General features: G+C 41.3%; 1 pseudogene; it reads right to left on the bottom strand.

The window, feature by feature from the left end:
- Positions 1-460: 460 nt before the first annotated feature.
- Positions 461-9,043, bottom strand: LOC109942307 (uncharacterized; annotated as a pseudogene).
- Positions 9,044-11,147: the final 2,104 nt, after the last annotated feature.

The raw sequence follows: 11,147 nt of genomic DNA on the forward strand, positions 1-11,147 counted from the left end.
GACCCCGACTGCCGTCGTGCAGTGACCGCACTTGTACCCACCATAACCGGAATGGGAGACCACGTCTCAGGTCGCGTGAGGGGATATGTCCACTGCCAGGTTCACTCAGGTACTAGGCTTACCGATTTACCATATTTCTCGGCATGTGCTTAGTACGTTCAAACGCTTGACTCACGGTACCACACCTTAATCCTTATTCCAATTTTCATCTCGTAGACAACGCATCCCCATGGACCGTTGTCCACAGACCACCATCATTATGATATCAAAATGGATACAACCAATTCCTGACCTCGCGCGAGTGCTAGAAAAATCACTCGACTTCTACCGAGATCCCTAATTAATAAAGCAGTTACTCGACCTAGCATACTAGTATCCATCACAAAAGGAATCCTGAGTTCATGCAACTAAGGTTTCATTCAACTCCTACACTTAAGTGCACAGTACATGCCTACAAACATTAAGTGCAGTAAAATAGCATATATAACGGTTATGCATAAAACCGGGGCTTGCCTTTAATTTAACACTTAGATAGTGTTTGCTGGGGTGGGTACTCGCTTGGTGAGCATCCACTGGATAAGTCCATCATCTCTTTAGATCGTCCACCAACTGCATCTTGTGGTTGGCACCACATCACTTGCTCGATCATCATCTCTCGGTCCTAAATGAGATGCAAGATGCATATGTATGAATATGATGAAATGTATCACAAGACATTCAAATACAGGGTAGCAAACTAACAGAAATTGTAAGACATCATAAACAACCATACGCTAGCATTAGTTATCTACACGTTATCGGCGTTCAATACTAACATCCTTAAAAGACGACAAATATTTCTTATATTTACCCAACACAAATACGATATCACGAGCACAAACATTTACCACGTTCACTTAACTATCCATTAGTTACCTAACCTTATATTAGTTAAGTCTATAAGTTCGTCACGGCTTTTCCTTAGTTCTTCTAGTGATCACACAAAAGCATCCCAAACACAAGTCTAACAGAGGACAAGGGCATCAATATCTACGGAACTCCTATATCGCAATCACTAGAGAAAGGAACATATAAAACAAGACACACATATCATCTCTAGCTTAACCATGGCAAGTCTACATTACTTAAGAGCAAACCAAATATTTTTAGCGACAAGGGTGAACTAAACAATCAAAAGCGCACTAGCAGATTTTTTGGACAGCAATACAGCAGTCACTTGTTTCAGTCATAACTCACAAGATATTTAACCAAAAATAGTAAACTAGGACTTTCTAGAAAGCTTGAAAAGTGCTTTACAACTTTGGTATTGTATCACAGCATGATTAAACACTTAGCAAGGTCAAAGGGTGTTAACACAACCGCGCTGTCCAGATTTGGACAGATTCCGACTTATGACTTTAAAAAAATCATAACTGAAGATTCAGGCATCCAAACAAGGTGATCCTAGACTTTCTGGAAAGGTAATAAAATTGTCTACATATCATTTATAAACATCTTAAGGTGATTCAATTTTTAACTAAGGATAAAATACACTAGAAGGCTTTGCTGTCCAGAATTGGACAGATTCAGTCTTCAGACTTTAAACATCCATAACTTAATCTTCAGATCACCAAAAATAGTGATCCAAGACTTTTTGGAAAGCTTCGAAAAATCACTACATAACTTTTATAATCACCAAGAAGTGATTCCAGTTTTAATCAAATCAAACATTATAGTTTTCGAAATCTGTTCTGACAGAGGACAGAACACAGCAACCAGTTCGTAAATTTTATAACTCTTAAACCGCGAGGCCTTTAGTTATGAAATTTTAACACAAGCAAGATCAGAAAACCATCTACAACTTTCTTATAAGGACCATGAACAGATTGCATATTAAGTTGAGCAAACAATGCAGTTTCTGAAATCTGTACAGAATTTGGACAGATTCAGTTACTGAAATTGTAAAAATCATAACCCCTAAACTGTCAGACCTATGGCTGTCAAATTTTAACACCAGCAAGATAATAAAGTTGTCCACAACTTTCTTGTGACCACCAATCACTGATTTCAAAATTAACTTAAGCAACCATTGCAATTTCTGAAATTTGTTCAGAAATTCGACAGATTCAGGTGCTAGGCTTGTGAAAAGCACAACTCCTAAACGATCAAGTTTATGGCTGTCAAATTTTAGTACAAGCAAGATAATCATGTTATCTACAACTTTTCTATAGCACATATCTAGAGAAAACACAATTTAGTTCATCAAACATACAGCACACCGAAAACAGTATGTGCAGCCCAAAACAGCAACCAATACATTTCAGTTTCTATACAATTCAAGAATTGCCGTGTTCTAGAGACTTGAATTATTGTAACACTTTACCATTTGTTAGAGTTGAATTAATTAAATGAGGACTAACAAGTAGACTTACAAATTTTATCCAAATCATTTAGTGCACTAAAATTACTACAACCAATTAACAACGCATTCTTCACGATAATCACCCAACGATTTGCGTTTTCAATTAGACCCCACATGAGCCCTACTACTTTTTACCCGTGCCCATAACCATACCCATTTAGACCACAACAAGCAATTCACCATGACTACAAGCTTAACTAAAGTCATCTAACGGGTCGGCTAGCTAGAGCAACGACACAGCCCGCTAGACAGCATACACGTCGGCTTGCCTATTATTATCACCATTCGAGACACAACATATATAACAATCACTTAACAAAATCAACTCCTGCCTAACATGAGTTGGCTAATGACGTGACTATTTCCCAATTACCATCACACACCACCTTTCGTCATTTTTGGATAACCGGCACGACACACAGCTATTGTAATACATCTCAAGTTCATTCAACCCATCAGTGGAGCACTAGCATATTTCAAAAAAATTTCTTGAGACTACGACGACAAGGCATCAAGCTTATCCCGCACATAAAAGCATCACAAGCATTTTTACGGAACCTATCGGTTAACCTGATCGACACACTAGACATGTTCTTCACCCTTCAAAATTTATCGCACAACCAAAATCATCACACTTGCTAATGACACCAACAATACCTACTGATATATTATTCACATCTCGAGCACAGTTACACGCCGCATACTAGTTTCTAACATAATCCTCATATAACTCGTAATTCAAACTACTCTCCAACAATAAATCGCGCACGACAGATTTCGCCTTAACTGGTTAATTTATCTGGAGCACCGCCTAGCGTACCACTAGTACCCCGCATTTTGACTCGACATATAAACATAGAGGAACCGATGACTACTTCGGCATGTCACCACCTCTCTATTTAAACAAAGATAATTTCCACCTACAACGACTGATCATCCCCATCGAGCACACCTTATTTTACTATGTCTCGCATACAACCATATTGTGGTGTGCACTCGAGACACTACCGATTAACTTAACGCAATTACCACTACAATGCACTTCGATATACACATTCGACATCACATTGCTTCGACAAACCCCACACTTCCAATTTACTTGTCGCATCCAAACACACCACGTGCCCACTACATTCTCATGACAAATTTTAGCACAATTATTTATGTTAACAATTATCGACTAGACGAGTGAAACACCAACTGATTATTCACACATCTCGTCGTCAAACACCAATCACAAGTGGCATAATTTATATTTTTAACCCACTTTAACCTACATCAACGATGAATACATAAAATATATTTAACATAGACTAACCCATTAGCCGACTATGGAAATCACTAAGCATGTTTTACGCTTTATTTAATTTACCACAACTAACACACTACTTTACGACGAAGTGCTTTAGCAAACAATTAATACATCCGTGACCAACCTCTACGACGCACAAAAGAACTATTGCAGGCACACAAACACTTGTTGGCATTCCAATCGCAAACACATCTACGCGTACCACTTTCTCCTCCATGAATTTTAATTCGCATACAACATATTCACATACATATATATACATGACAATGACAAATGTGCAAGTAAGTCAATCACATGGATTCAACCTGAACGAGTCGGGACTTAGCCGCATGGACTGTCCACATGGCTTGGTGTTTCGTCGAACGGGTAAAGCGCGAAGCGTGGCGCCGACTCCTAGCTGCGATTAGACACACACAACAGTTCAACATTTTACCGAGCACACAAAAAATATATAATAGCAACAAGGGCAGCGGGGTGTCTCACCGGGGACTTACGGCGTCGCGGATGGGGCTGCGCACACCCGATTAGAGCCCGAGGACGAGTGCGACAAGGCAAACCTCGCAGCAGTGCTGCTGCACTGGAGAAAGGGCACGGGATCCAGATGGGAATAGGCGCGATGGGCATGAGGAGAGCTCGGCCAAGAAGGAGCTCGGTTGGCGAGGCGAGGGAGGATGTCGGCGAGGGATGCTCGTTGCACGCGACCAGCGAGGACAGGCAGCGAGCTTGGATGATGAGATTTCCGGCCAAGTGGAAGACGCCAACCGTTTCAAGGCACCGTGGGGGCTCCTGCGCCGAACAGAGAGCAGGGAGGAGGGGTGCTCGCGTTAGAGAGAAGAGGGACAGGGGATGTCGGCATGGAGTAGGGGCCAGCGCCATGGCTGCCAGCGGCCAAGAGCAGAGAGAAAAAGGAAAAAGAAAATGGAGCAGGGAGGGGCGCCGAGCTAGAGGAGGGCGCCGACATGGGCTCATCCCTGGAGACGAGGGCAACCAGGGAACATCTGTGCGCCCACCATGGCTGGGGAAAGGAGCTTAGGGAGGCGCTGCCAGGGAGGAGACAACCTGTACCAGCGTTGAGGGAGTAGGGCACCATGGCTGGGCTTGGCGGACAAGGAAGATGAGAGAGCAGGGAGAGGCTTCAGCTGCTGGATCCCCTAGCCGGCATCCTGTGCTCCACGGGTCTGCCGGAGTGGAGGGAGGTGACGCCCATGGAGCGGTCCTGCTGCCGAGCGCCATGGAGCAAGGAGGAGAGATGGCATGGAGAAAAAGTGGAGTTGGCTGGTGGCGGCTAGGGGAATTAGAGGGGTGGGAATGGAAAATTTCCAAATTTGCAAGGGAGAGAGGTCCTATTTATAGAAGAAGCCCTACGGTTAGAGTTTCCTTAGTGGGCCAAATGGGCCGGAACGGACTTGGCCCAAAACGCTAAATCGTGCCGTGCTAAATTATTTCCAGAGTAAAAATGTTCCTGCGGATTTCGTCTGTACGCAAAACAGAGTGAACTAGAGTTCGGACGAACGGACGATTGAGCGATTAACTCGGCTGAGAGTCTAATTTGATTTCGTTCAAAAATAATTCCCTACGCGTGATTTGAAAATAAATCGTCCTGAGATTTGATCGGCTTTGGATTTTTAATCGGAGAAGGCGAATTATGATATTTTAAAATCACAGTCGATACGGGGTTTTGAGTTCGGTTCGGACATGAGATATTTGGTCGAGTCGAGTAAGAATTAATTAAAGGACGACATATTGAGCATTCTGTTTGAGAGTACGGACTCAGATTAAAATAGTCAAACATCGATCGAAGTTCGAGGAATTGGATTCGGGCTCAGATCAGATAACAGTCGTCGAGAGTTTGATTTAATGAGCTTCAGATGAGATTTATAATTTGAGGATGATTTTCGAGTTTGCATTCGTTGAGAATAAAAGTTTTTAACATGCTCCAAAATTGGTTGTTTCTCGTGATCGATTAACTCCGAATTTGGTGAACTTCCAAGAGAAAGTCTGATAGACAGAGATAAACACGATCGAGAAATAGGAAATTTTCACTGAGCATCTGAGATTGGGACAAATCTCCCGACATAACGTGAAATTGACACCTGGGGTGTCACAGCCTTCCCCCCTTAAAAAGAATCTCGTCCCGAGATTCGAATGAGGATCTTCAAGGGTGGAGAAGCATGTAACTCCCAAGATGAAGATAGATGCAAATTCATGAGATGGGATCTGGCAAGATACTGAAGATAGATTTGGGTAGAATATCGCGACATATTGAGACAAAATGCAGCGATCACTTTGAGAGAATATTCATAAAGGATAGCACATCAGTATAGTCTCGTAATGGATTACGACTATTAACCACGATACCAGCGCGTGCCTAGCAGCTCAACCATGTGTGCGCGCCCACAGGAGGCTCTCGGTTTCGTCGCGGAACCATCGGTCATTAGTCATGACATCATTACCAAACGCAACCAATAAGAAATTCACATAGCACTAATAGTTGGAGCCTACGAGAGTATGGCTCAGAAAAATAAGAATGTGACCAGAATTGATGCAGAGATTGCTGGCAAAAAGCGCATCACATGAGAATTTTCTTCAACTCATAGAACTATTTCTTGATCATCACAGAGATTACCAGGCCAGAGACTTGTTCGATATGGGATATGATGGGGAAGCAACCATGAGATCAAGATTGGCAACTTGCCGAGACATGAGAGAACTAAAGACAAAAGCAACTCCATTGAACTCGATGGATACACCATTTAGAGAAAAAATCGATAAAATGGCGTCATGATTCTTGGAGGAAGAGCATGAGATCGACCAAAAATGAGAGATTTAGGCAGATCAACATCCGATACTTGAGAACGGGTTATAGCAGATAACTAGAGAACGGGTCAGAGTCAATAGGGGATCCAGAGATTCGGATGATAAGGCCAACATGATTCACAAGGAAAAGGATTACTAGATCCGGGTGAATGAGAGGTCATCAACCTAGATGGCTTCTGGGTTGACCAGAGGAGAATCTAATGAGGATTTTGGACAAGGTTTCCAAAAAGAATTTGAAGCTACACATGGTTTGCGTGAATAGACAATAGACCCTTTTTTTTACATACACAAGTGCACAAGGAAGCTTTGGTCTATTTAGGGGTCAAGATATGGGGTCTATAAGTTGTGCAGGTTTAACTTCAAGGGTAAAACACTCAAGGGCTAGAAAATACCAACACAAGCAGGATTTTTTTAAGAGGTTTCACTTGCTAACCACTAGGCTGGTTAAGGTGGGGGGTCTTTTATGGGCCAAACAGGCAACATTTTTTTTGGTTAGAGGCAAAATGGACTGAACAACTATCGTACCTTCTAGAAAGCAAGGCAAGAGAAACACATATCACGACCTAGTCAAGACTTACCAATCCGACACAAGGTAAAGCATTTCTAACATAGCAGCACATCACATTATTCACAAGTTCTTATTATTGGAATAAAGGTGAGAGAAGCATGTTGATGCACAAGAGACAATGATGCGGCAACCATGATGCATGCTCATTCTAGTCGTCTTCTCAGACCTAACTAATTTTTCGGGTGCTTGCTACAGCATCCTTATTAATAGTAGTAGTAGCCTTTATGGCCTAAATAACTAGCCACCTAGCTACCCATCTATTCCTAGGGCTTCACGTCCTAGGTCTATCCTTATCGTCCTGACGATCTACCCAACATTGGTTTCTAGCAAGTTTTACCTTTAGAAAATGTTGGTAATCATGACTTATTGACTTCTCTGTGATGGTATTCGCTCCGATACCAGCTGTGGCGGAACCACCCGAATTATTCCAGCTTAAGTGCCCAAGTCGCACCCTTAAGGGCAGCAACACACTTAAACAGGAATAACCCGTCAGTCCCTCGGATCTAGTCCGATAAAGCCACTTACCAGGATCGAATACCACTAGCTCACTCGAAGGTGAGGCATAGAGAAATACAATAAAGCATAATACCACAAATTTAATAAGTATCAATATTGATTACATCATCGGAGTTTCAAAAGCAGTAACAATATTTTTAGTGCAGCGAAAATAACTAAATGGAGAAAACCGAGCAACATGGCGAAGCCTGGCCACGCTACTCCTCCTGGTCCTCTCCTGCGGAAGCAATAACCCTCTCGACCATCTATCCCGGTGGCAGGGATGAAGGCCAAGTCACACCAGCAACCAATCATCCTAAAGAGTACCTGCAAAAATTATGCCACAAGCAAGGCTGAGTATACTAATACTCAGCTAGACTTACCCGGTGTGAGGAGTCTACTCCTCTACCTCTAGACATGCAGCTGTTTGGCTGAGGGGTTTGGTTTGCCAAAAGCACTAGCTGAGTCTAAAATCAAGTTTTAGCTTTTCAAGTTTTAGTAAGATCCTTTTTAAACTAGATGAGTACCTAGCTACTCATACATGGTATCAAACATTTTTAACAATCAACATGTTTTGCCAAGTCAACACATTTCCACTTGTTACTCAATGTAGCAGTATGGATCAAGCAGTCTCATTAGCTGCGAGAAGCAGACGATTCGAATCGAGTTTTTAAACCTTGCAAGGTAAACCTAAACACACGACATGTAGGGGCACTCCGTCCCCACATACGTCAACCGTCCCCATCGATTTCCCATCAGCAGATCAGGGCTCACCGCCTTGGCGTACAATGCCTCACTGACCCCGACTACCGTCGTGCAGTGACCGCACTTGTACCCACCATAACCAGAATGGGAGACCACGTCTCACGTCGCGTGAGGGGATATGTCCACTGCCAGGTTCACTCAGGTACTAGGCTTACCGATTTACCATATTTCTCGATATGTGCTTAGTACGTTCAAACGCTTGACTCACGGTACCACACCTTAATCCATATTCCAATTTTCATCTCGTAGACAACGCATCCCCATGGATCGTTGTCCACAGACCACCATCATTATGATATCAAAATGGATACAACCAATTCCTGACCTCGCGCGAGTGCTAGAAAAATCACTCGACTTCTACCGAGATCCCTAATTAATAAAGCAACTACTCGACCTAGCATACTAGTATCCATCACAAAAGGAATCCTGAGTTCATGCAACTAAGGTTTCATTCAACTCCTACACTTAAGTGCACAGTACATGCCTACAAACATTAAGTGTAGTAAAATAGCATATATAACGGTTATGCATAAAACCGGGGCTTACCTTTAATTTAACACTTAGATAGTGTTTGCTGGGGTGGGTACTCGCTTGGCGAGCATCCACTGGATAAGTCCATCATCTCTTCAGATCGTCCACCAACTGCATCTTGTGGTTAGCACCACATCACTTGCTCGATCATCATCTCTCGGTCCTAAATGAGATGCAAGATGCATATGTATGAATATGATGAAATGTATCACAAGACATTCAAATACAGGGTAGCAAACTAACAGTAAATTGTAAGACATCATAAACAACCATACGCTAGCATTAGTTATCTACACGTTATCGGCGTTCAATACTAACATCCTTAAAAGACGACAAATATTTCTTATATTTACCCAACACAAACACGATATCACGAGCACAAACATTTACCACGTTCACTTAACTATCCATTAGTTACCTAACCTTATATTAGTTAAGTCTATAAGTTCGTCACGGCTTTTCCTTAGTTCTTCTAGTGATCACACAAAAGCATCCCAAACACAAGTCTAACAGAGGACAAGGGCATCAATAACTACGGAACTCCGATATCGCAATCACTAGAGAAAGGAACATATAAAACAAGACACACATATCATCTCTAGCTTAACCATGGCAAGTCTACATTACTTAAGAGCAAACCAAACATTTTTAGCGACAAGGGTGAACTAAACAATCAAAAGCGCACTAGCAGATTTTTTGGACAGCAATACAGCAGTCACTTGTTTCAGTCATAACTCACAAGATATTTAACCAAAAATAGTAAACTAGGACTTTCTAGAAAGCTTGAAAAGTGCTTTACAACTTTGGTATTGTCATCATAGCATGATTAAACACTTAGCAAGGTCAAAAGGTGTTAACACAACCGCGCTGTCCAGATTTGGACAGATTCCGACTTATGACTTTAAAAAAATCATAACTGAATATTCAGGCATCCAAACAAGGTGATCCTAGACTTTCTGGAAAGGTAATAAAATTGTCTACATATCATTTATAAACATCTTAAGGTGATTCAATTTTTAACTAAGGATAAAATACACTAGAAGGCTTTGCTGTCCAGAATTGGACAGATTCAGTCTTCAGACTTTAAACATCCATAACTTAATCTTCAGATCACCAAAAATAGTGATCCAAGACTTTTTGGAAAGATTAGAAAAATCACTACATAACTTTTATAATCACCAAGAAGTGATTCCAGTTTTAATCAAATCAAACATTACAGTTTTCGAAATCTGTTCTGACAGAGGACAGAACACAACAACCAGTTCGTAAATTTTATAACTCTTAAACCGCCAGGCCTTTAGTTATGAAATTTTAACACAAGCAAGATCAGAAAAGCATCTACAACTTTCTTATAAGGACCATGAACAGATTGCAACATTAAATTGAGCAAACAATGCAGTTTCTAAAATTTGTACAGAATTTGGACAGATTCAGTTACTGAATTTATAAAAATCATAACCCCTAAACTGTCAGACCTATGGCTGTCAAATTTTAACACCAGCAAGATAATAAAGTTGTACACAGCTTTCTTGTGACCACCAATCACTGATTTCAACATTAACTTAAGCAACCATTGCAATTTCTGAAATCTGTTCAGAAATTCGACAGATTCAGGTGCTGGGCTTGTGAAAAGCACAACTCCTAAACGATCAGGTTTATGGCTGTCAAATTTTAGTACAAGCAAGATAATCATGTTATCTACAACTTTTCTATAGCACATATCTAGAGAAAACACAATTTAGTTCATCAAACATACAGCACACCGAAAACAGTACGTGCAGCCCAAAACAGCAACCAATACATTTCAGCTTCTATACAATTCAAGAATTGCCGCGTTCTAGAGACTTGAATTATTGTAACACTTTACCATTCGTTAGAGTTGAATTAATTAAATGAGGACTAACAAGTAGACTTACAAATTTTATCCAAATCATTTAGTGCACTAAAATTACTACAACCAATTAACAAAACATTCTTCACGATAATCACCCAACGATTTGCGTTTTCAATTAGACCCCACATGAGCCCTACTACTTTTTACCTGTGCCCATAACCATACCCATTTAGACCACAACAAGCAATTCACCATGACTACAAGCTTAACTAAAGTCATCTAACGGGTCGGCTAGCTAGAGCAACGACACAGCCCGCTAGACAGCATACACGTCGGCTTGCCTATTATTATCACCATTCGAGACACAACATATATAACAATCACTTAACAAAATCAACTCCTGCCTAACATGAGTTGGCTAATG

The sequence above is a fragment of the Zea mays genome, chromosome 9 (assembly GCF_902167145.1).
Source record: "Zea mays cultivar B73 chromosome 9, Zm-B73-REFERENCE-NAM-5.0, whole genome shotgun sequence".
In the NCBI taxonomy this organism is placed as follows: domain Eukaryota; kingdom Viridiplantae; phylum Streptophyta; class Magnoliopsida; order Poales; family Poaceae; genus Zea; species Zea mays.